At 45.9% G+C, this 25,253-nt stretch overlaps 4 pseudogenes; all 4 read left to right on the top strand.

Annotated features, from left to right (window-relative positions):
• The first annotated feature begins 9,519 nt into the window (after positions 1-9,519).
• Positions 9,520-9,638, top strand: LOC143957117 (5S ribosomal RNA; annotated as a pseudogene).
• A 3,945-nt stretch (positions 9,639-13,583) lies between these two features.
• Positions 13,584-13,702, top strand: LOC143944578 (5S ribosomal RNA; annotated as a pseudogene).
• Positions 13,703-13,797: 95 nt separating this feature from the next.
• LOC143950444 (5S ribosomal RNA) lies at positions 13,798-13,917 on the top strand (annotated as a pseudogene).
• A 98-nt stretch (positions 13,918-14,015) lies between these two features.
• On the top strand, positions 14,016-14,134 carry LOC143952522 (5S ribosomal RNA; annotated as a pseudogene).
• The last annotated feature ends 11,119 nt before the right edge of the window (positions 14,135-25,253 follow it).

The raw sequence follows: 25,253 nt of genomic DNA, 5'->3' as shown, positions 1-25,253 counted from the left end.
CCACTTAAAATATTATTATTTTTTTCTTTTTTATTTTTTTTCTGCCACCTCAGTGAGTTTATTCGGGAGACTCGATTCACCTTTAAGCTCATATTTCTCCCCTCCCAGTTTGCACATCATTGTGGCTTATTTATTCAAATATTTTCTTCTCTTTTTTCATTTCTTTCCTCTTTTCTTTACTATTTAAAAAAAAATTTATGTATATCCGAAAATAGGTAAACAATCTAGATAACAAAACCCCACTGCCTACAACTCATTTTTAGCCCAACCACCATAATTATTTACCTTATATTACACCTAGGTGTGTATATTCTCCCCTCCCCCCCTCCGCTCAATCCCACCCCCACCCCCCAGCGCATGAAAGCACACACTAAATAAGAGACTACCTGACAAAAGTCGCTAAAGGAAATATCACCAAAAAACACACATTCTGTCTCAACTACTTATAGGGGAATCCCCAATTTCAACAATCCGAGGCTCCATATACTTTCAAACTTCCTACTATTACCCTGCTTAACGAAAAAAACCCTTTCGTTACTAATTATTTTCTTTATATTGGCCATCCATATTTCAGGTAGTGGGCTAGAATGTGACTGCCAATTTTGAGCAATTAGCTTCCTTGCCTGGAAAAGGCATCTAGTCACTGGTATAAATATATTTTTAGGGATTTTATATCCCTCTGGTATAGCCAACAAGCAAGTCCTCACTGTTGCATCCAATGTCAAACCGAAGACTTCATTCACATGCTCTATCACCCGTGTCCAGTATCTAAAGAGTTTCGGACACCTCCAAAACATATGAATGAAGTCTCCGGCCCGGCCACATCTAGGACACTGATCATTATCTCTCCACCCTATTCTAAACATTTTCCTAGGTGTATAATATACCCTGTGAAAGAAGAAGAGTTGGGAGGCTTTCTGTGACGGAGAGATGGAGACCTTAGTTCCCTGTTCCATTATCCAATCCCAGTCGGGTACAGACAGTGGGCCCACGTCCCTCTCCCATTTCCTTTTACTTTTGATCGTACCTCTTCGATCTAGTACTTTATCCCCCAGCCTAGTATATAGGAATGAGATCAAGCCCTTAAGTGTGTCCCGAGACATAATTTGGGACAGCACCGGGATCTGATTCAGCTGCACCTCCTGTGATCTAAATTGAGCCTGGATTGCATGTCTGACCTGGAGGTATTTATAAAATGAGCGGTTTGATAGAGAAAATTCTGACTTTAAGTCGACAAATGACCTGATATCTGAACCCTGGAACATTTGTGCTAGTTTATATATCCCTTGATTGATCCACTCCTTACATCTTTCGACTTTAAATAGCTCCTCCAGATTCCTATTATCCCATAGGGGGGCCAACACAGATGTCTTCTGATATCCCAATAGGTCCTTGGCTGTTTTCCAAAGTTTAGTAACCTGAATAATCGTTGGACAGTATATATTAAACGAGTTTGCCTCTAGCGCCTCCAAAAGCGTGTTATGTGGACATTCTAGCATTAATAACTTATGGCAGGGATTGGTTTCATTTATTGCTATTGCTCCAGCTAGATGTTGTAGCTGGGCCGCCAAATAATAGAGTCTAGGATGTGGTACCGCCAACCCCCCCTCTTCCGGCGGTAGCTGCAAGGTCCGCAAGCTAATCCTCGAGGGACCCCTTTTCCATATAAAAAGTCTGAATAAGGATTCTATTTTCTTAAACCACCCTTCCCCAATCCATAATGGTGAATTGTGGAGAAAATACAGAATTTGAGGGAGCCATACCATCTTAACCAGGTTGCAGCGACCCGCCAATGAGAGGGGAAGGCGGCTCCAGATATCAGCCTTTTGTTTTAGCTTCACTAAAAGAGGGGATAAGTTATCTTCCAGGTATGAATTTACATCTCTAGCAATCCACACCCCCAGATATTTAAGCTTCTCTACCTGTTTCAGATTCACAATATCCTGGGGAGCGCCAGTAGACCCCCTTACCAATGGCAGTAGGGCGGACTTATCCCAATTGATGGTTAATCCTGATATAAGACCAAATTCTCCAATCATCTTCATTACCACTTTCAATGAGTTTTGGACATCCCCTAGGAACAGCAAGACGTCGTCGGCAAACAATGCGATTTTTTCCTCCGACTGTCCTCTCCTAAATCCCTGTATATTAGGGCAGGCCCTAATGGCAATAGCCAGCGGCTCCATTGCCAAAACAAATAATAAAGGGGAAAGGGGGCACCCCTGTCTCGTGCCTCGTTCCAACAGGAACGTCTCGGAGAGCTCATTATTAATTTTAATTTTCGCTCTTGGATCAGTGTAGAGTAGTTTTACCCATTTGATGAAATTTGGGCCAAACCCAAATCTAGTAAGCGCTTTAAATAAATATACCCATTCAAGGGTGTCAAATGCTTTGGCTGCGTCCAGAGTCAAAACTGCTCTGGCACCTCCGTTATCTACCGGAATCTGGGTGTTCAAGAAGAGTCTACGGATATTAACACTGGTGGATCTATTCGGAATGAAGCCCGACTGATCAGGGTGAACGAGTTTATGGACACTTCTTTTTAAACGTGTTGCGAGCACTTTTGCTAAAATTTTTACGTCCGACCCCAAGAGCGAGATCGGACGATATGAGGCCGGGTCCATAGGGTCCTTATCCTCTTTGGGAATAACCACTATAGTGGCTTCCAGCATCGAGGACGGCAAGGTTCCATACTCCAAGGCCTGTCTCAATGTCTCCAACAATTGTGGGAGCAGAACCTCTCCATACTTCTTGTAGACCTCGATTGGTAGTCCATCGGGCCCTGGTGCTTTTAAGTTAGGCATCTCTGCCACCGCTTTTTGGAGTTCCTCAATAGTAATTGGGGCCTCCAATATTGCCAAATCTTCCTCTGTTACTGTTGGCATATCCAAGATCCCCAGAAAAGCAGCCATATCTCCCCCTTCACTCCCCCCTTGGGATTTATATAATGAGCTATAATAGCGATAAAATGTATTGTTAATAGTGGATGATTCAGTAGTCGTCTCTCCCCCTGGCGTCCTAATTGATAATATCACTGGGGGGGCCGTATTTGCTTTAACCAGCAAGGACAATATTCGTCCCACTTTCTCTCCCTCCCCAAAATGTACTTGTTTCTGCAATATACGCCTATTATCCATCTTACGCCTGGTAATTGTCCTATACTCTTGCTGATTATCAAGCCAAGCCTTCTGTGTAATAGGATTCGGATTGATAATATATTGTCTTTCTGACAATGACACCGCCTTAATGGCTTCCTCTTCCTGTTTTTTCGTCTCGGCCCGGTTTCTAGCAATTTGTTGGATAAAGAGACCCCTCAAAAAGGCCTTTAAGGAGTCCCACACAACACCCGCTGATACTGTACCCGTGTTAACGTAGATAAACTCCTTTAACTCAGTTGTCACCCGGTCAGTATCCTTTATTAATTCCAACCATACAGGGTCAATTTTCCATTGGCCAGAGTATTGTGTCTTACCTACACAGAGTGTCAATATTAGGGGGGAGTGATCCGAGACTCCTCTCGGGGCATATTCCACCTCATCCACTCGTGGCAACGCACTACTATTCACCAAAGCCATATCAAGTCTCGATAGTGTAGAGAAAGATGCTGAGTAGCAAGAATACTGTCGCTCCCCCCGATACCGAATGCGCCATGCGTCGCATAGACCAACTTCTTGTAAGAAGCGGGCTAGCCTCGTTTCATCTCTCCCTGTTGGTATATTTGCAGTTGGGAACCTGTCCAAAGCTTTATCCAAGACTTCATTAAAGTCTCCTATTGCTATCACAGGGATGCCGGGTTTATCTATTACAAAAGATAATAACTCATATAGAATCTCCAGTTTGAATGGAGGGGGGACATATATATTGGCCACCACATAGGGATTATTTTCAATTTGGCAGTATAGGAAAATGTATCTACCCTTTACATCTATGAGACTGTTGTAGCAGGAGAACCGGACAGCCTTATCAACAAGAATGCTAACCCCTCTTGCATATGTTGAGAATACGGAATGGAACTGGGTCTGGAATTTCCGGCTTTGTAAACACCGTGTCGTCTCACCCGTTAAATGCGTCTCCTGGAGACACAATAATCCGGGTCCTTTGCCCTCTAGGGCTGACAAGACCACTTTTCTTTTAGTCAGATCTCCCAGGCCCCGCACATTCCACGATATTATCTTAATCCTTTTCGCCTGCATCCCTACTTAATGACCCATACATTGGGCAGTTTTAACCAAAAAAAGAAGTGAAAAAATATACAAAATAGTAGTACCAAAAAATCTTTTCCCTTTTTCCCCTTGACTGTGCATACGTGTATCCTATATACTATATAATATTTTATCACATCCCCTTCTAAATAGTGCATCTCTAAATTTGTGTATCCTTGTGTTATTTTTATTATTCTTCCCTTACCCCACCTTGCCATCCCATCTCTCCCTCCTCCCCGCTTACCAAACTCCCTCCCCCACCCCCCTCGCCCCATAGGGCTACCCCCTAGGGGTATATTTGTGGCCTTCTCACAGCACTCCCACCTCTCACCCATACCAATCCTACTGGGTGCTTTCACCCAAAATCTACACCCACTCATGGGAACCCTTTGTCCCCCACTACAAATACCTACTTGTACTCCACACACCCTTATTGCTCAGCCCCTACCCCCCACCTGCATTGTGCACTATACCAGCTACAAAAAGTTGCAACAAGGATACCCCCTGTTCCTGCCCACTCCCCCCCCCAAAAATGTGTACCCCCGCATCCCTTGAAATCCACCTAACTGCCCTATAATATGTATTTATAGGTCCTTTTTAGTTTCATCTAGCCATTGGGATGCTTCCTCTGGCGTATTGAAAATAAACGTCTTTCCTGATGCAATCACCCTTAGGCGGGCTGGATAGAGGAGTGCATACTCTAACCTATATTTAACCATTTCTCGTTTGACTGGGATAAATTCGGCTCTTCTTTTCTGAAGGTCAGGGGAAAAATCAGGATACAGAGAGATCCTAGCTCCTTTAAATCTAATGTCTCCCCTCATTCTGGCCTCTCGCAGTAGGGACACTTTGTCCTGATAATTAAGGATCTTAAGCATTATAGGCCTAGGGCGCTCCCCCATATGGCGGGTTTTTACCGGGGTACGATGTGCCCGTTCTATTGCGAATGTCGGGGTGAAGGTTGTCGCCCCAAAAAGTTCCCTGAACCACTCCTCAAAAAAGCCTATCAAATTAGTCCCCTCGCAATGTTCAGGGAGGCCTAGCACCCTGATATTATTTCTTCGATTCCTATTCTCCATTTCGTCGAGTTTATCTGCTTGTGTAGTAACTGTTTTTTTAAGTGAATCAATTTCCAGTCTCACGGGCCTCAGCTCATCCTCCATCGCACCCATGCGTTCCTCGAGCTCGGTAGTTCTCAATATAGTCCTATTCAAATCCTGCCTCATAGACAATAGTTCCTCCTTTATATATCTTAGCTGTTCATCAAACCTGGATATTGAATCTTTGCATTCCTTAATTGCATTCAAAATGTCCCTTAATGTGGGCTCCTCATCCTGGTTGCCCGGCGTCGGTAGGTGAGAGCTACTTTGTGTTGTTTCCAAATTTGTTGTAACTATTGCTGGTTTACCCCCCCCCCTCCCTTATTTCCCCCCAGTTTAGCCACTGATAAAGTAGGGTTGGCCAGAGGCTGGCCTTGACTCCTTCTATCCGCGGAAGAGTTTTTGGTATCTTTATTGTGTAGGTTTCCCTGCTGAGAACTTGAATTACCGGGTGATGGTGGACCAGAGTGGGCATAGCGCTCCAATTTTGCCGCTGCCGACGCTGCAGCCATTTGATTGGTTTTGTCCTTAGCGGCTCGGGTGATTTGTTGACCCTCTACGGGTATTTGCTCCTCAGGGGATCTTTTTCTTGACATAATTGATCTTAAATGGCCACTTATAAACCCACCTCGCAAATGGTTAGCTTCCACTTATTTAGCTGATCCAGCAGGAAAAGGGTAATGTAGCACACTCAAAAAAAAAAAAAAAAAAAAAAAGAAAGAGGGGTGGGGGGGGGGGGGGCAGAAATGTTATATGGTTTTCTCCTTATGAATATGAGAGTTACTCGCTTATCAAAAGGGGACAATACTAATTGGCAGCCAACCTTCAACCCCCGCAATAATCCTGCAGCGACAGATCTACCGTTGAATCAAGATCTTTGTGTTGGTGTATATTTGCATATATTCAAAACAATTTTCCATCAATTTTAATCAGTAGTAGTTCACTTCAATCAAAAAGGGAAGAGAGACACTTATCTTAGTTGCCAGATCATGTCCACATAACCTTCCATGGATCCATACGAAGCAGATATGCAAGGCATCCAAATCGTCCAGGTCTTCCTCTCTCTTCCCCAAAAGACTAAGCTGTCAGCGCTGTCAGTGTATTCTCCGGTTCATTTCCTCCTGTCTCACCAGCCACAGTGACAACTCGAGCGGAGGGGGGGCAAAGAGCAACGAGCGAAGGGGAGTGAGCGGGGGAGAGGGAGCCCTACACAGGAGTCCCCTCTCACCTACGCTACGCGTGTCAGGCAGCCCGCCGCTCAGAGCCTAGGGCGTCACACGTGTCTGTACGCCAAGCTCTAGCGGAGCGGAGGGAGAAGCACCGCAGCGCTACAGGAACCCTGGGGCCGCTCGAGATCTCGCGAGATCCCCAGCGAGACTCTCAGCCCCCCGCTCCGACCGACAGCCAGCAGCCCACAGAGAGCGGTAGTCCCCACGCAACAACCACACACACACCCGACCCCGGAGTCACCAGCCCGCAGCTCGAACGAGCATGGGAGACATACGAACAAGGTATAGCGAGAGGCCTTTAGGCAGCATCCGATGGGATCAGGTAGCTTGGGGAGGAGCAGGACGGGGTTATCGAACTAAGCAGGATACCGAGGGGTAGAGCAGCACCATGCTCTCACTCCTCACTCACACTCTCTCCCGTCAACATCCGGCCACACCCCCCCCCCCCCACTTAAAATATTATTGATACTAGCCCTGCTATCCTCGAAGAGTTTAGATATCCATAGATAGGGGAAGAGTATTGTGTAGTAGTCAAATGGGGTCGGAACATACCATTTTCTTTTCCCTTTTTTGAGTTAAGAAGGGAAATAGTAGAACTGAAAGGAGGGAGAAGGGGAAAGAGAAGATTGGGGAAGGAAATGGCAGAAAAGGAAAAGAAGGGGTAAGGGGGTGTCGTGGGTAGAGTGGATAGGATGGGGTCCCCTCCCAGGGAGCAAGAGACGCCCTCGGCTCACCAGCTCATCAGCTGTCCAACGTTTGGAACAGCGATCTCCAACGATCATCATGAGCTTACTATGTCTCGCGGAGGTATTCTTCCGAAAAGATAAACTGGGTCCAGTAGAACCATCTGTTCCCATGCTCCTCCGTTTTATCCCTCATTGTGGCAGTCAGGTCTTCCATTCGTTCAATATCATTTACCCTTGCGAACCACTGGGTCACCATTGGAGCAGATTGCTCTTTCCACTGACTTGGGATACAGGCCCTAGCTGCATTGAGGAGATGTTTAAGTAAGGACTTATGATAACGCTTTCTCGACATAGGAGTTAGATTGAGAAGAACTGCTGCGGGATCATTGGCTAAGGAAATGTCTGTGAACTTGTGGATGAGTCTCAGGACAGGCTGCCAGAATGTTTGTAATTTAGGGCATTCCCAGAAAATGTGGAGAATGGTGCCAGCCTGTTGCCCGCAGCGACAGCAGCGGTCAGATTGACCGGGGAATATTTTGGCCAACACCACCAGTGTACGATACCAGCGTGTGATCAGCTTATATGAGATCTCCTGATATTTACTGCAGAGTGACGACTTATGGGCGAAAAAGAGTATTCTGTCCTTCTGTGGTTTGGAGAATGTAGTTTGTAAGTCCCTTTTCCATTTAGCTAGGAAGGGTGGATCCGTGGAGGATTCTGCGTCTGTCAGGATTTGGTAGGACCTAGAGAGGAAACCACGAACTGGGCCATCATCCAGGCAAAGTTCCTCGAAGGGGTGGAATTGTCTAGAGAAGAACGAATGGTTAGGTAGTGATCCGAGGAAATGGATTAGCTGTCTAGCTCTCCAGCTATCCAATGCAACAGGTACTTGCTCTAGCAGTATGGTCCCGATGGGAATCAAGCCCGTGGGTCCAAGAAATAGGGATGCTCTCAGAAGCCCTTTCGGGGCTTGCCTGGTAAAGGCCTGGTCAGACAGGCCCGGAGGGAACCTAGGATGTCCAATAATTGGGGTCATAGGAGAAGGGAAGTTAGTCAGGTGGGAAAGGTGAAAAAAACTATCCATCTCGGCGAGCGAGGGGCCAATTAACGGGTGAGTAGTCACACAGGGCTCCAATGGCCTCCCCGCCCAAGGCAGACCAGTCAGTGGAACCCGCACCATCTCCTGCTCTAGCTTGACCCATAGCTTCAGTTCCCCATGCCGGTGTCTTATCACATATGGTCCCAAATCGGATAGTGTCCGCTGTGTGCTGCGCATGCGCAGTACACAGCAACACAGATTCCGAAAATTGCCGAGCATGAACGGCGCCTGCGCACTGAGTCCAGGTTCTATCCCCACTATCCAAGTGGACATAGAGTAAGAATATAAAAGTGCCGAGCGCAGCGAGGCCGAGCCCGAAGCGTGGCGAGCGAAGCTCGCCTGCGAGGGGCCCTCTAATATTCACAACCCTATGTCCGCTTGGATGGTGGGGCTACCACCTCCACTCACCGCGCAGGCGCCGTTCGGCTTCGGAGATTTTCCAAAGCTTTGTCTGCTCCGTACTGCTCATGCGCAGTACGGCGCAGACACTATATCATGGCCGGACAGTATATGGCAGAACACCAGCACCAGTCAACCACCGGTGTCATGTGCGTCGCTGTGTAATATAGAGCAGGGTCCGGGAAGCCAATACCTCCCCGCAATTTCGGTCGCAACAGCATTGCCCTACCAATACGCATATGTTTTCCGCGCCAGAGGAACTTGATAAAGATTGAGCGAACCGCATGAAAGAAAGTCTGGGGTATTTTGATAGGTAAGGCTTGTAGTAGATACAGAAGTCGGGGCATTGCGTTCATATTACAGCATCCGAACCATGACAGAGCTAGTGGGTCCCATCTCTTAGGGTCCCCTGTAAGCCCATAGGCTTCTTTTTATGTTGTTGGCTTTGACCTGTTTTTTTTGCTTGTTTCTCAAGGCGACCATCTTGGCGTTTGTCAAGAGGGTTGGGCGTGTCTTGAAGAGAATGCTTACGGCCACATCAACCTGAAAGCACCCGATCTTGTCTGATTTCAGAGGCTAAGCAGCGTCAGGCCTGGTTTGTACCTGGATGGGAGACTGCCTGGGAAGACCAGGTGCCATAGAAGGATCTGGTCTGGTTAGTGTCTTGATTGGGAGATCGCCTGGGAATACTGGATGCCGTAGGCTTCTTTTTATGTTGTTGGCTTTGACCTGTTTTTTTTAGCTTGTTTCCCAAGGTGACCATCTTGGCCTTTGTCAAGAGGCTTCAGAGTGCCCAAAGAGAGTGCCTACGGCCAAATCACCCTGAAAGAGCCCAATCTCATCTGATCTCGGAGGCTAAGCAGCGATGGGCCTGGTTAGTACCTGGATGGGAGACAGCTTGGGAATACCAGGTGCCATAGGCTTCTCATTATGTTGTCGGCGTTGACCTGTTTTATTTTCCCTTGTTTCCCAAGGTAACCATCTTGGCATGTGTCAAGAGGGTTGAGAGTGCACAAAGAAATTGCCTACGAGCACAACACCCTGAAAGCGCCCAATCTCGTTTGGTCTCAGAGGCTAAGCAGGGTTGGGCCTGGTTTGTACCTGGATGGGAGACCGCCTGGGTTTTCCAGATGCCGCAGGCTTATTTTTATGTTGTTGGTGTTGACCTGTTTTTTTCGCTTGTTTCCCAAAGTGATCATCTTGGCATTTGTCAAGAGGGTTGAGAGTGCCTAAAGAGATCGCTTACAGCCGCATCACCCTGAAAGCACCCTATCTCTTCTGATTTCAGAGGCTAAGAAGGGTTGGGCCTAGTTAGTACTTGAATGGGAGACGGCCTTGGAATACTAGGTGCCGTAGTCTTCTTTTTATGTTGTTGGCGTTGACCTGTTATTTTTCGCTTGTTTCCCAGGGTGACTATCTTGGCATTTTTCAAGAGGGATGAGAGTGCCCAAAGAGATTGCCTATGGGCACATCACCCTGAAAGCGCCCAATCTCCGCTGATCTCAGAGACTAGAAAGGGTCGCGCCTTGTTAATACCTGGATGGGAGACCGTATGGAAATACTAGGTGCGGTAGGCTTCTTTTTATGTTGTTGGCGTTGACTTGTTTTTTTTTTTTTGTTTCCCAAGGTGACCATCTTGGCGTTTGTCAAGAGGGTTGAGCGTGCCTGAAAATGTCTACTATGGCTGCATCACCCTGAAAGAGCCAAATCTCATTTGATCTCAGAGGCTAAGCAGGGTTGGGACCTGGTTAGTACCTGGATCGGAGAACGCCTGGGATTTCTCGATGCCATAGGCTTTTTTTAAGTTGTTGGCATTGACTTATTTTTTTTTTTTTTGTTTTATTCTTTTATTAAGTATAAGTAGAACAACATAAATATAACAGTCAACCATACAGCATGACCCAGGGTCACAATTACATGGTAACAAAAAATAGGCAGCCAAATAACTCTGGGTTCTCAGAGGGGAGTCCTAGAGTTTCATGCAGAAAAGAGAGAAACCCCACCTCGGACATGTAGTACAGTATAACTAATGCAGCCCTGTTCGGACAAATGTAATCATGGAGAGCAACTGGGACCACAGCGAGTCAGCTTATCATGACCTATGTGAACCAGAGTAAAATATGAGCCGGTCGTGTCCAGAACCCTGGGGCTCTTCTGGGTCCCAAAGGCTAGTAAGGAGACAAGGCATAGTCAAAAGGGAGGACGGGGGAAGAAGAGAGTGCAAAGACGGAGAGAGAGGAGGGGGGGGGATGGCAGCGGGGAAAAATAGAAAAATAAAGACAAAAAGGGAGGGGGGGGGGATGCCACCCAGGGCAGACATGGCCTACGTAGGTAAACGTTAGATGTTCAGTCTTTTTCTGGGATAGGGGCGCTGCTCACCTCCCGAATGTAGTCTCAAGTACCAGAAAAATAACTCCAGGGCCTCCATGTAACACTAAATGCCTCTTCAGTGTTGTGAAGGGTGGCGGTCAATTCTTCCATCCGGAGAATATGATTGACTTTGGAATACCACAGCACCTTGGATGGGGGGCTGAGGCTGCCTCCACAGTGTGGGAATGCAGGCCCGGGCGGCGTTCAGGAGTTGCATCGGGAGGGTTTTTTTGTATTTTCGAACAGGCTGTTCGGTCAAGTGTAGAAGGCACGCTGCTGGGTTGTCTGCGATATCTACATTTCTAAAAGTTTTTATCGTCTCGGTCACCTCCACCCAAAAGTTCCTCAAGGCCGGGCATGCCCAGAAAATGTGTCCCATGGTCCCCGTATCTGAATTGCACCTCCAACAAACATCCGGGATCAATCTATTCATTTTATTCAGAAGGTATGGGACTCTATACCAGCGTGAGACTATCTTGTATCCTGATTCTTGATATTGGTTTGCGATGGAAGCTTTATGTACTAATGTCAGGATCTTGCCTATCTGTTGTGGGGTAAATGTGATGCCAAAGTCCCTCTCCCATTTGTGGATAAATGGTGGGGTCGACTCCTCCTCCTGACTACTTAATAGGTTGTACAGGAGGGAGAGGGTGTGTCGCACAGGTTCCTTTTTGTGACAGATGGATTCATAGGGCGTCAGGTCTCTAGGAGTGTAGGGGGCCCTTTATATGGCCAGAAGAAAGTGATGAAGTTGATAAGCACTAAACAAGTCAAGCGGAGGGTCAGAAAGCTTGGCGACAGTTTGCGTGGTCGGGAGCCCTCCCGAGGGCCACACCTCTCCCAGACGCTGTTTCCCCACCACTGTCAACTGTCGCAGTTTCTTGTTGGTAAATCCCGGTGGGAAGTCTGGATTACCTATAACCGGAGTCATTGGTGACGGCAGGGGAGCAATGTGTGTGCAGCGGAACAACCTCCGCACAACAGCCAACGTAGCTCCCACTACGGGGTGATCTCTGAGGTCTTTTGGTAGGGAGGACAGGAGCCACGGGGAGGTCAATAGGGGAATGGATCCATCCTCAATCTCCATCTCCACCCACTGCTTGTGTGGGCCATTACAATGCCAATCAACGACTCTCGCTAGCAGAGTCACTCTGTAGTATTGTCTCAGATCTGGGAGACCCAGACCCCCCTTGTCCTTTGGTCTGGCAAGCAATTGCAAACGGGCTCTGGGCGGTTTGCGCGGCCAAATAAAGTCCCGGAGCAGCACCTGCAGTTGTCTGAAAAAAATTGGGGGTAACCGGATCGGTAATGTCTGGAACAAGTATAAAATCCGCTGGAGGGCCGTCATTTTGAATGCATTACAGCGCCTGAACCAGGTCAGTGTTAAAGCATGCCAGTTTCCCAAATCAGATTTCAGTCTATTCAGGAGAGGGACAAAATTAAGCGGGTACAATTGCGCCAAATACGCTGCGATGTCAACGCCCAGGTAACGTATAGATTTTTCAGCTCAGTAGAATGGAAAAGCGGAGCAGAGCCTCTTGGCCTCACCATCCGGGACCGATATATTCAATACAGCCAAAGGTGCAATTGATTTTATAGTTTGATAGGCTGCCGTATCGCCGGAGAGCCGCGAGTATATTGGGAAGCGAAATGTGTGGATTGGAGACGAAAGAAATTAGATCGTTAGCGTACGCCGCAATTTTGTGGTGTGCCGAGGGTTTGGATATGCCAGTAATATTCGGGTCATTCCGAACGTGACACATAAGTGGTTCCAGTGTCAGAATAAAAATTAGGGGAGACAGAGGGCACCCCTGCCTCGTCCCATTAGTGATGGGGAAAGAGTCCGAGCACTCTGAAAGCACCCAATCTCGTCTGATCTTGGAGGCTAAGAAGAGTCAGGCCTGGTTAGTACCTGGATGGGAGACCACCTGGGAATACCAGTTATTGTAGGCTTCTTTTTATGTTGTTGGCCTTGATTCGTTTTGTTTTTTTTTGGCTTGTTTCCCAAGGTGACCATCTTGGCATTTGTCAAGAGGGTTGAGAGTGCCCAAAGAGTTCGCTTACAGCAGCATCACCCTGAAAGAGCCCTATCTCTTCTCATCTCTGAGGCTAAGAAGGGTTGGGCCTAGTTAGTCCCTGGATGGGAGATGGCTTTGGAATACCAGGTGCCGTAGTCTTCTTTTTATGTTGTTGACATTGACCTGTTTTTTTTCCGCTTGTTTCCCAAGGTGACTATCTTGGCATTTGTCAAGAGGGTTGAGAGTGCCCAAAGAGATTGCCTATGGGCACATAAGCCTGAAAGCGCCCGATCTCCTCTGATCTCAGAGGCTAAACAGGGTCGGGCCTTGCTAGTACCTGGATTGGAGACCACCTGGGAATACTAGGTGCTGAAGGCTTATTTTTATGTTGTTGGCGTTGACTTGTTTTTTTTTTTTGTTTGTTTACCAAGGTGACCATCTTGGTGTTTGTCAAGAGGGTTGAGAGTGCTTGAAGAGCTCGCCTATGGCCACATAACCCTGAAAGCACCAGATCTCGTCTGATCTCAGAGACTAAACAGGGTCGGGCCTTGTTAATACCTGGATGGGAGACCACCTGGGAATACTAGGTGCTGTAGACTTCTTCTCATGTTGTTGGCGTTGACTTGATTTTTTTGTTTGTTTCCCAAGGTGACCATATTGGCGTTAGTCAAGGTTGAGAGTGCCTGAAGAAATCTCCTACGGCCACACCACCCTAAAAGAGCCCAATCTCATCTGATCTCAGAGGCTAAGCAGGGTTGGGACCAGTTTAGTACCTGGATGGGAGACCGCCTGGGATTTCCAGATGCCGTAGGCTTCTTTTTATGTTGTGGCCGTTGACCTATTTTTTTCCGCTTGTTTCCAAGGTGACCATCTTGGTGTTTGTCAAGAGAGTTGAGAGTGCCTGAAGATATCGGCTACGGCCACATCACCCTGAATCTGTTCCATCTCGTCTGATCTTGGAGGCTAAGCAGGGTCGGGCCTGGTTAATGCCTGGATGGGAAACCGCCTGGGAATACCAGGTGTCGTAGGCTTCTTTTTTTTTTCAAATATAATTTTTTCTCCAAATAGGGGAAGACGGTCCCCCGAGTACATAATGCAACAGAGAAATACAGAGCAAAAAGCAGCTGAACAATACTTGATACAGGTATATTCGCAACTGTGAGTCTGCCTTCCATCAATCACAATGATTCGAGGCACGGATAAAGTACTGTACCAAGATCCAGGGTCACACAAACCCCAGGTCCCTCCGGCATAATCCATCCAGAGGGGGGTGTGGGGCCGTCATTCCCAATTTTCCACTCTTTCCAAAAGAGAGAGGGGGTAGAGGGGGTGAGAGATAGGGGAGGAAGGCAGAAAAGAGAAGGGTTAAAAGATCAGAAAAGGAGAAGAGGGGACGAGACACGATGGCAGCCACTGTCCAAGGGGCCAGTCAAGGAAAGCTCAGAGCACTAAGGCGATAGCAGCCGACATCCTTCCAGCGAGAATATAAAGGTATTCCAGATGTCTCAGGTTTGTTTAAAAAATTCTTGTATACCTTGTGATGTGAGGATCAAGTCCTCCATTTTTTTTAATGTCCTCTATTTTCCTAAGCCAGTGAGTAATGAAAGGGGGGGAACATTTTTTCCAATAGAGAGGGATGCAGGATTTCGCCGCATTTATCACATGCCGTAAAATAGATTTTTTTGTACTTCTTAATGGGAATCTGTGAATGGTGCAAGAGAAAGAATGCAGCCTCTTCCTGGATGGAGAAGTCTGTGAATTTTTGTGTTATGCATCGGATCTCTGTCCAGAAGTCCACCAAGCTGAGACAGGACCAAAAAATGTGCAGCAACGTGCCCTCTTCTTCTCCACACCTCCAGCATATGTTCGAGGAAGAGGAGAAACATTTCTGCAGCTTTGATGGTGTCAAATACCATCTGGTGAGAAGTTTAAAATTCGTCTCCTGTATCTTTATGCACAGCGACATTTTGAGAGCCAAAGTGATAGGTGCTGGGGAAAATTAGCAATTAAGGTCCTTTTCCCAGTTGGACAGACAGGTTAAGTGTGGGTAATCTGTTTGAGAGAGAATGTGGGCCAAAGGGCCTTCGCTCCTGCATAGAGTCTCAAACTCCGTCTGAGGGCGGGCGAACGTTTGAGGATTGGGGATGGAATGGAGAAAATTATGTCGTTGCGCCGCTCTCCAAAAAGGCAGTTGGAAAAGCCCTGCCGGATCTGTTAGGGTTGAGAAAGAAGGCCATTTTCCATCAATGACGAATTTAGACGCATTGTCTAGGTTGGAATTTCTAAGTGGGTCCCCAGTTCAAAGGTTGGATGGCCACGTATAGGGAATAGGGGGGAAGTCAAAGACGTGAGTGTGTTTTGGGTAGCGATCAGGTGACTGACTTTCAACTAAGCCCCTATAGTGGGATGTGACATAAATTCTGTGGGTAAATACTTATAGCACCACATGGCGCTTCTTAGCGGAATTCGGGAGTGAGCTTAGAAAGTTTGTTTCGATTCCAGTCCAATACACGGCCCAGATGGGAGGCCAGGTAGTAGCGTCGCAAGTTAGGGAGAACCAACCCTCCCTGTTGTTTAGACAATGTCAGCTGTGACCGCTTAAGTCTGGGATTTTTGTGGGCCCAGTTAAATTGAGCGAGCAAGGATTGAGCTTGCTTAAAAAACAGGACTGGAATCTGGATCGGGAGAGCTTGGAAAAGATAAGTAAATTTAGGGAGTATGTTCATTTTAATGAGATTGCATCTGCTGAACCAGGAATGGAGGCCAGAATGCCACCCGTGAAGCAAACTGCGGATCTTAGTGACAAGGGGTGGGGGGAAGTTCAACATAAACGTACGCGCGATGTCCGGTGGAATGTAAGTACGTGAGTATATCTTACTTATCCATGCCAGCATCCGTTCACTCAGACCTATATGGCAAAGGACCGAGAACATTAATATCCATTTGACCCGATCAAAAGCCTTCTCGGCATCAGTACTCATGAAAAGACAAGGGGTCCCAGATGACTTTGCTTTACGGATCAGGGTAAGCACCTTAGTGGTGTTGTCCCTATCTTCCCTGGTGGGAATAAAACCTAACTGGTCAATATGTATAAGGGACTACAAGTGATGTGCCAATCACGTGGCGAGGAGTTAGAGAATAGTTTTAGGACCGAATTTTGGAGGGAAATGGGTCTGTAGCTCCCACATAGGCCCGGGTCTTTGCCCTCCTTAGGTATCAACGAGATGTGGGCTCTAAGGGTATCCTCAGGAAAATCCCCATTTGAGCTCAGAGTATTAAATAAATTCACCAAGCGCAGGCCGAGAATAGGGAGGAAGGTCTTAAAGTATTGTGCGGTATATCCGTCAGGGCCCGGAGCCTTACCCACCTTCGGAGGTCCCACGGCCGTCTGGACTTCTTCCAGTGTGATCGGGTCCTCCAAGTACTCCCGTGATTCCGATGAGAGGGTTGGTAGACCAGAACCGGTTACATATCTGTCTATATTGTCCTGTCCAGACCCTGAATCGGGCAGGTTGTAGAGATCAGAGTAACATTTTTCAAAGACTTCAACTATTTGGGTTGGGGTAGAGGCCCTCTGGCCATTCTCATCTATCAACTGTGGTATGTAAGAGCCAGATTTCAACTCCTTTACCGACCTGGCTAAGATTTTTCTGCATTTGTCCTCTGACTCCTACGTCAGTTTACGACTAAACTGGAGTGCCGCTTTCGCTTTATAATGGAGTAGGACAGCAATATGGGTATGGAGTGTCCCCAATTCAATCTCTAAGGTCCGTAAGGGGGTATGTTTATGTTTCGCTTCCACAGAGGCAAGTTCACGAAACAGATTAGCAAGCTGTTCCTGATAAGTACCCTGCGGAGTACTGACTTGTGAGCCTCCCAAATTATCCCCGGGTCACAGTCCTGCTTTAGTTTTCTTGGAAATAAAGGTCCAATTCCCTGGTCACATCTGCTAAAACTTCCGGTATCTGGATGAGGCTCTCATTAAGGTGCCAGAATAGAGACCTAGGTGAGGGGTAGGGAGCGAGGAGCAAGAGGCAGAAGTGTCAACCGATGGCAAAAGGGGACATTAAAGTCCCCACCTAATATCAATTGGCCCTCCCGAAAGTCACATAATCTGTGCAGGGTAGTTCTGAGGAACGTGTCTTGGTGATCATTGGGAGCGTACACAGTGGCAAATGTAAAAAGGCGCTCTCCAATGTGGCCCCTAAGAAAAAGATATTGGCCCCCAGGGTCCACCAGAGAATCCTGGAGAACCCAGGGGAGCCTGCTAGAGATCAGAATGGAGAGGAGGGGTTAGTAGAGTGGTAGACCTTAGGGAAGGATCTCGACCATAGAAAGAGGAGGCTAGTATTTTTAAAATGTGTTTCTTGTATAAAGGCCACATCAGTACAGGATGTGTTCAGTTTTCCCAGGAGGATCCACCGTTTTTCAGGGGAGTTCAGTCCCTTAACGTTTAGAGAGGTGACCTTGACTGAGTCTCCCATCGCTCCTCGGGGAGGGGGAGGGGGACGTCAGAGAAAAGCAAAGAAAGTTGAACCAAGGTAGGTTTTGGGTAGGTAATGCATGGCGGGAACTAAGGGGGAGAAAGGAAGGGCAAATGGAAGGAAAGGTAAAGGGAAAAAGAGGCCGGGCACCTCAACCCCAGGGGGAGAGGGAAATTAAGGGTTGTCCGCACTCAACAGTACAGGAAGGGTATACTAAAACAGCACAATTATGCTATAGCGCTTACCAGATGTACACTGGGTTTAAAGCGCTGTCCTACTTGGGTTATTGGGTAGACAGGTCGGAGAGGGAGCCCCCGAATCCTAGTCCCCCCAGTCCCGGCAGTGGTAAATGTCACGTCTGATACCGGTATGCAAATAAAAGACAATCAGTAACATCAAAGAAACAAAAAACAATAGTATAACCAAAACAGAGGTAGAGCATATAACTGTCAGCACTGAGGGGTCTCCTCGGCTCGCCCTAAACATAGGCATGCACGAGGGAGCCCGTCACAACAGAAAAGGCATCACAGAATGGGATCCACCACCCCCCGTCCCATACCCCTAAAGTACATGCAGTCCCCGAACAAATGCATTTCTCCCTTTGGCAGATTGTCCTCTCCTTACCCCCTCTCCCCCGTCCACGCCCCGGGGGGAAAAGGGGCAGGGAAGGGGGGAAAGGGGGAGTGGAAGGGGGGAAAGGGGGAGTGGAAGGGGGAAAGGGGGAGGGAAAGGAGGGAAGGGAAGGGTGGGAAGGGGGGGAAGGGAGGGGGGAAACAGGGGAGAGGGGACAAACATGCAGAAATGTCAAGTCCTTTAGCGCACTCCCACCAGCAAACACCCGGACCCCATAAATTTCAACTCCTCCCCTCCATGGTCACCACATCAAGATGAAAGAGGAGCAGCCCTGGTCGGTGCATGGAAAATCCGGCAGGCAAGGGGCTGGGGCCACCATCCCTCCATCCAATGGGAGACTTCACCCGAGCAGCAGTCCTGGGGCCCGCCAATTAGTGTCTCTCCTGCATCGCCATCGGGGGCTGTGTAGAGCATCCAGAGGGAGGCTGGGACCGCCCAAACAGTAAGGGGTAAATCCTCCAGGGCGGTCCAGAGTCACCCTGGAGGGAAGCAGTGTCTCGTACCAATAGGCTCAATAAATAAGTCATCCAGGGTCCCCGAAAGCTGCAGAAGGCAATGTCGGCAAAGAGTAGGTGGGAGCCAGAGGGGGGGACAAGGGGCGCATCCAGGGGGAGGGGACACATATGCGGGAATGTCAAGCCCTTCCAGTACAGCGCATTAGGTATCACTCAGACCCCCCAAAGTGCAACTCCCCCATCTAAGGTGAAGACTCCAGAAGGGAAGATGAGCCGCCCTGGTCTGTACATGAAAGAACCTGCTGCCAAGGGGTTAGGGCCATCATCCCTTCCTCCAATGGGAGATGCCACCGGAATGAAAGCCCCGTGTCCTGTCAAGTGGTGCCCCTCTGACAATGTCGTTGTGGTATATGTGGAGCATCCAGGGAGAGGCAGGGACCACCCAAACAGTGAGGGGTAAAGCCTCCAAGGGGGACCGGTGTCAGACAGGAGGATAGCGGTGTCTTGTACAAGTTGGTTAATTAGACAAGTCATCCAGTGTGTTCCTGTGAGCAGCGGAAAGAAAGTTCGGTAAGGATTATGAATGGGTGGGGGCCAGGGAGTGCATAAAACTGCCACCAGATGACCGGGGCAGAGAGGGCAAGGGGATGAAACTCAGATCTGGTAGGTGGGGGCGGGGGTGAGGAGTGTCCCTCATATTACTCACGTTGGCCATACCTTGAAGCTGAGCGCTCTGCATACCCAGGACGTTCTTCTGTATAATCTAGCCTATCTGTATACATTAGCCTGTCTTTTGTACACATTAGTCGGTCCTCTGTATACACTAGTCTGTCTGTATACACTAGTGTATACAGATAAGCTAGATTATACAGAAGAACGTCCTGGGTATGCAGAGATGGAGGCTAGGGTATACAGAGAGAGAGGCTAGAGTATGCATACTTGCTAGTGTATACAGACGGACTAGTGTATACAGAAGACCGGCTAGTTTATATAGGGAGGCTAATGTGTGCAAAAGACAGGCTAGTGTATACAAATAGGCTAGATTATAGAGAAGAACATCTTGGGTATGCAGAGAGAGAGGCTGGGTTACACAGAGAGGCTGGTGTATGCAGACTTGCTAGTGTATACAGACGGACTAGTGTATAGAGAGGCTTGGGTATACAGAGAGCTAATGTATAAAGAGCAGCTAGTGTATACAAAAGACATCCAAGGGTATAAAGAGAGACTCGTGTATGCAGAAGACCGGCTAGTTTATACAGAGAGGCTAAAGTGTACAAAACACAGGCTAGATTATACAGAAGAACGTCATGGGTATGCAGAGATGGAGGCTAGGGTATACAGAGAGAGAGAGACTGTGTTACACAGAGAGGCAGGAGTATGCAGACTTGCTAGTGTATACAGATGGACTAGTGTATACAGTAGACCGGCTAGTTTATACAGAGAGGCTAATGTGTACAAAAGACAGGCTAGTGTATACAGATAGGCTAGATTATACATAAGAAGGTCCTGGTTATGCAAGAGATGGAGGCTAGGGTATGCAGAGAGAGAGGCTTGGTTACACTGACTTGCTAATGTATACAGACGGACTAGTGTATACAGAGGACCGGCTAGTTTATATAGAGAGGCTAATGTGTACAAAAGACAGGCTAGTTTATACAGATAGGCTAGATTATACAAAAGAACGTCCTGGGTATGCAGAGATGGAGGCTAGGGTATACAGAGAGAGAGTGAGGCTGGGTTACACAGAGAGGCAGGAGTATGCATACTTGCTAGTGTATACAGGGGGACTAGTGTAATACAGAAGACCGGTTAGTTTATACAGAGAGGCAAATGTGTACAAAACACAGGCTAGTGTATACAAATAGGCTAGATTATAGAGAAGAACGTCCTGGGTATGCAGAGATGGATGGCTAGTGTATACAGATAGGCTAGATTATACAGATAGGCTAGATTATACAGAAGAACGTCCTGGGTATGCAGAGATGGAGGCTAAGGTATACAGAGAGAGAGGCTAGAGTACGCATACTTGCTAGTGTATACAGATGGACTAGTGTATACAGAGGACCGGCTAGTTTATACAGAGAGGCTAATGTGTACAAAAGACAGGCTAGTGTATACAAATAGGCTAGATTATAGAGAAGAACGTCCTGGGTATGCAGAGAGAGCAGTTGGGTTACAAAGAGAGGCTAGTATATGCAGACTTGCTAGTGTATCCCGGTGGACTAGTGTATACAGAGAGGCTTGGGTATACAGAGAGCTAATGTATAAAGAGATGCTAGTGTATACCGACGGACTAGTGTATACAGAGGACCGGCTAGTTTATACAGAGAGGTTAATGTGTACAAAAGACAGGCTAGTTTATACAGATAGGCTAGATTATACAGAAGAACGTCCTTGGTATGCAGAGATGGAGGCTAGGGTATACAGAGAGAGAGAGCGGGGCTGGGTTACACAGAGAGGCAGGAGTATGCAGACTTGCTAGTGTATACAGATGGACTAGTGTATACAGTAGACCGGCTAGTTTACACAGAGAGGCTAATGTGTACAAAAGACAGGCTAGTGTATACAGATAGGCTAGATTATACAGAAGAAGGTCCTGGTTTATGCAAGAGATGGAGGCTAGGGTATGCAGAGAGAGAGGCTTGGTTACACAGACTTGCTAGTGTATACAGATGGACTAGTGTATACAGAGGACCGGCTAGTTTATACAGAGAGGCTAATGTGTACAAAAGACAGGCTAGTGTATACAGATAGGCTAGATTATACAGAAGAAAGTCCTGGGTATGCAGAGATGGATGGCTAGTGTATACAGATAGGCTAGATTATACAGATAGGCTAGATTATACAGAAGAACGTCCTGGGTATGCAGAGATGGAGGCTAAGTTATACAGAGAGAGAGGCTAGAGTACGCATACTTGCTAGTGTATACAGATGGACTAGTGTATACAGAGGACCGGCTAGTTTATACAGAGAGGCTAATGTGTACAAAAGACAGGCTAGTGTATACAAATAGGCTAGATTATAGAGAAGAACGTCCTGGGTAAGCAGAGATGGAGGCTGGGTTACACAGAGAGGCTAGTGTATGCAAGCTTGCTAGTGTATACAGACGGACTAATGTATACAGTAGACCAGCTAGTTTATACAGGGAGGCTAATGTCTACAGAAGACCGGCTAGTGTATACACATAGGCTAGATTATAGAGAAGAACGTCCTGGGTATGCAAAGAGAGGCTAGTGTATGCAGACTTGCTAGTGTATACCGGTGGACTAGTGTATACAGAGAGGCTTGTGTATACAAAAGACAACCAAGAGTAGACAGTGAGGATCGTGTATACAGAGCTACAGAGAAGCCAATTTGTACAAAAGACAGGCTAGTGTATACAGATAGGCTATATTATACAGAGGAAGGTCCTGGGTATGCAGAGATGTAGGCTAGGGAATCCAGAGAGAGACTGTGTTACACAGAGAGGCTAGAGTATGCAGAAGACCGGCTATTTTTTTTTACAGATAGGCTTGTGTATACAGAAGACAGTCTGGGGAATTCAGTGAGGCTAGTGTATGCAGAGAGGCTGGGACACCGAGACTATTGTAAAAAGAAGGCAGGCTAGTGTATATAGATTACGGGCACCTGTATACAGAAGACAGAGAGGCTAGTCTATATTGCGTGGCTGGTGTACACAGAGAGATTCATGTATACAGAAAAGCTAGCGTGTAAAGAAGACAGGACTTTATTTTTTGCTAATGCAACTACTTTTGAAACATATAAAGTGCTTTTTTCATATTTTGGTGCTGTTAAAAAGTGGTGTGTTGTCAGTGGTGATATCAATGTGACAGTTAATGTGGAGAACTACAACTATTCAAAATAGAGCAAAAGAGTGCTAAGTCATTGACTGATAGACGTTAAGTAATTGGCCGTTATTGGTTTGGCAGTACATGGTTTATTTTGATGTAAGATAGTTTTATTCTCTACTTATAGCCGAGTTTTAGACGACTTTATTATTAGCATTATTCGCATTATTCATATATATTATGCAGAGTGTAAGTATTGCAGTGAGACGATATTGCTTTTAAAAGATTTGTATTATTATATATAGCATTGTTAGCAGACCAATAGGACAATTTACATGGCTTAATATTGCAGAGCGTAATTTATCAGGAAAGAGATTCAAAGCGTTAGTTGCAGTAGCTTCATAAAACTGAGAAATCGTTGCATTACTCTAAATTTAAAATATGTTCCGGCAGCACTGAAAAGACGATATTAGATGAGTGATCTAAATGTTAATATGTTAATATGTGCTAAGGTAGAAATTAGATGGTTTAGTGTGAGCTGGTTTACCAGGATTTAGAGATAGTAATCTGTTTATACTAGTAATAAATATAGCAAAATAACTATAAAGGGTTTAAGTAGAAATACACGAAATAACAGCAACAACGTGTGTAGGTTTTTATCAATCAAGTTCATTTTACGTGTCTTTAATCATGTAGTGAATATACCCCAATATTGGAGCACAAGGATGAGAAAGCATAATAACTAACAGAGGATGACATGGCAAAAAGACAAACTGCATTAGAAATGTGAATATGAATTAGAGTTGAAATGCCAATCGCCACGGCTACGTACAGCAAAGTGTGAGCTAAGCAGCTAAATATTCTGCAATAGCAGAGATTAAGTATTGCAGTCGAAATGAGATCGGAAGCGTTAGTTGCATTAGCTCCAAAATGACTGAGAAATCATTTCATTACTCTAAATGTAAAAGTTATCCCGATTGCACTGAGTGGACTGATATTAGATGAGTGATCGTTCTAGTACAAATTCAGTTTCCTATAGCAGAGAGATACCAGCTAAATGTGAGACGAGCAATTAAACTGTTCACGGTAGCATTGCATTACTCTTAATATGTGCAGCGTGTAAAGAAGCAATACGATGGTTTTGTATTATCCTAAAATTAGCAGTATACGTAATAAAGGTGAGTAGGTAACCTGGATTTAGACATAGCAAACTCTATAATCTAATTTAGCAAAATTAGAAAAGATAATATTGAGACAGTATATACAGGTCGAGTTTAAGTGGAAATACACAAAATATCTAGCTTACCTTTACATTGTTCAATAGAGCGTTGCAAAGAAATACCAAGGCAGAATGTCGGAATAGCAATTAGATGAGATGATTGCTGTAATCATGAAATATCAGCAACGCCTAGGTTTCTATCGGATGAGAAAGTATAATAACTGGCAAAGTATGACATGGCAAAGAGACAAATTGCATTAGAGATGTGAGATGGACATGAAATGTCAATCCCCATTGGTTACTTACATGTAAACGCGGCTACATACAGCAAAGTGTGAGCTAAGCAGCTAAAGGGTATTTAAGAGTAAATTGACGTAGCTTGAAAATTCCAACGTGTAAATCGTTCCATTAATTATGTTACGCACGAAGACGGCTTACACTGACTGTTTTCCGTTTCCACTGGTCATCGGCATAATGTATCAGTAACCATGAACATTAATAGTGATAGACAGCTTACATTAGGATGTATGCATGATGTGAATGTAAAATGAATGTAAAATAGTTGCATTATGTGTTATTAATGTAATCAAACTGTATTGCTATGCCTTGCTACTGATTTGCAATCAAGTAAACCGTCCCACTGCTTTTCTCACATTTTGCAGCTGTTAAAAAATGTGTTGCAAGTGTTATGTGTTACAAATGGTTATCAGTGTGACAGTTAACTGTTTTATTAAGATGTAAGACTAGTTTTATTCTCTACATATAGGCTTTTAACAGAGTTGTATAATATAGGCGACCAATAGGACATTTAAATGGCTTAATATTGTAGGGAGGAAGTATCGCTGTTCAAAAGTAAGAGATTGAAAGCTTAGCTTGAAAATGGCCGAGAAATAGTTGCGTTAGTCTAAATTTAAAGGATATGCCGGTACCAATGAGAAAGCTTATTGATTGACTAGTTGATCTTTGCATTACACAATCCTATTATTTTTATTATTATTATTAAGATCATAGTGCAGAGAGATACTCAGTTAATGTCAGAGATACTCGGTCAATGTCAGAAAAGCAATAAAACTGTTTACATCGTTAGAGAGCGATGGTTACATTACTCTTAGTATGTGCAGCATGTCTGGTAGCAAATGGATGGTTTTGTGAACATTTTGCATTAAGGTACAATTAGCGGTAGAAGTGAATAGATTTAAGCGGATTTTGAGATAGTACTCTCCATTTCTAATAAGAAATAAAGAAAAATAAGTCAGGATGGTGTGTCAGGACTGTCACATACTCACAGTCCCGGTACAAATATGCAAAATAGAGCAAAAGAATACATGGTTTATTTTGATGTATGATAGTTTTATTGCATGCTTGATGTGGATGATTAAAATCGTGTAGTGATCTATATTTAGCATAAGAATGAAAAGGCATAACATGGCAATGAGACAAACTCCATTAGAGATGTGAGCTAGATGAAATGATGAAATGTCTCTGTATAGCGCAGATTGTCTTCTGTTATCACTTAGCCTACCCTCTAAATTCACTAGCCTCTCTATATACACTGGCATGCAGAAGCTTCT

This window comes from Lithobates pipiens, unplaced genomic scaffold, assembly GCF_037356315.1.
Source record: "Lithobates pipiens isolate NorthernLeopardFrog02 unplaced genomic scaffold, aLitPip1_a1.2 Scaffold_10, whole genome shotgun sequence".
In the NCBI taxonomy this organism is placed as follows: Eukaryota; Metazoa; Chordata; class Amphibia; order Anura; family Ranidae; genus Lithobates; species Lithobates pipiens.
This window is presented reverse-complemented; position numbering and strand designations above follow the sequence as displayed.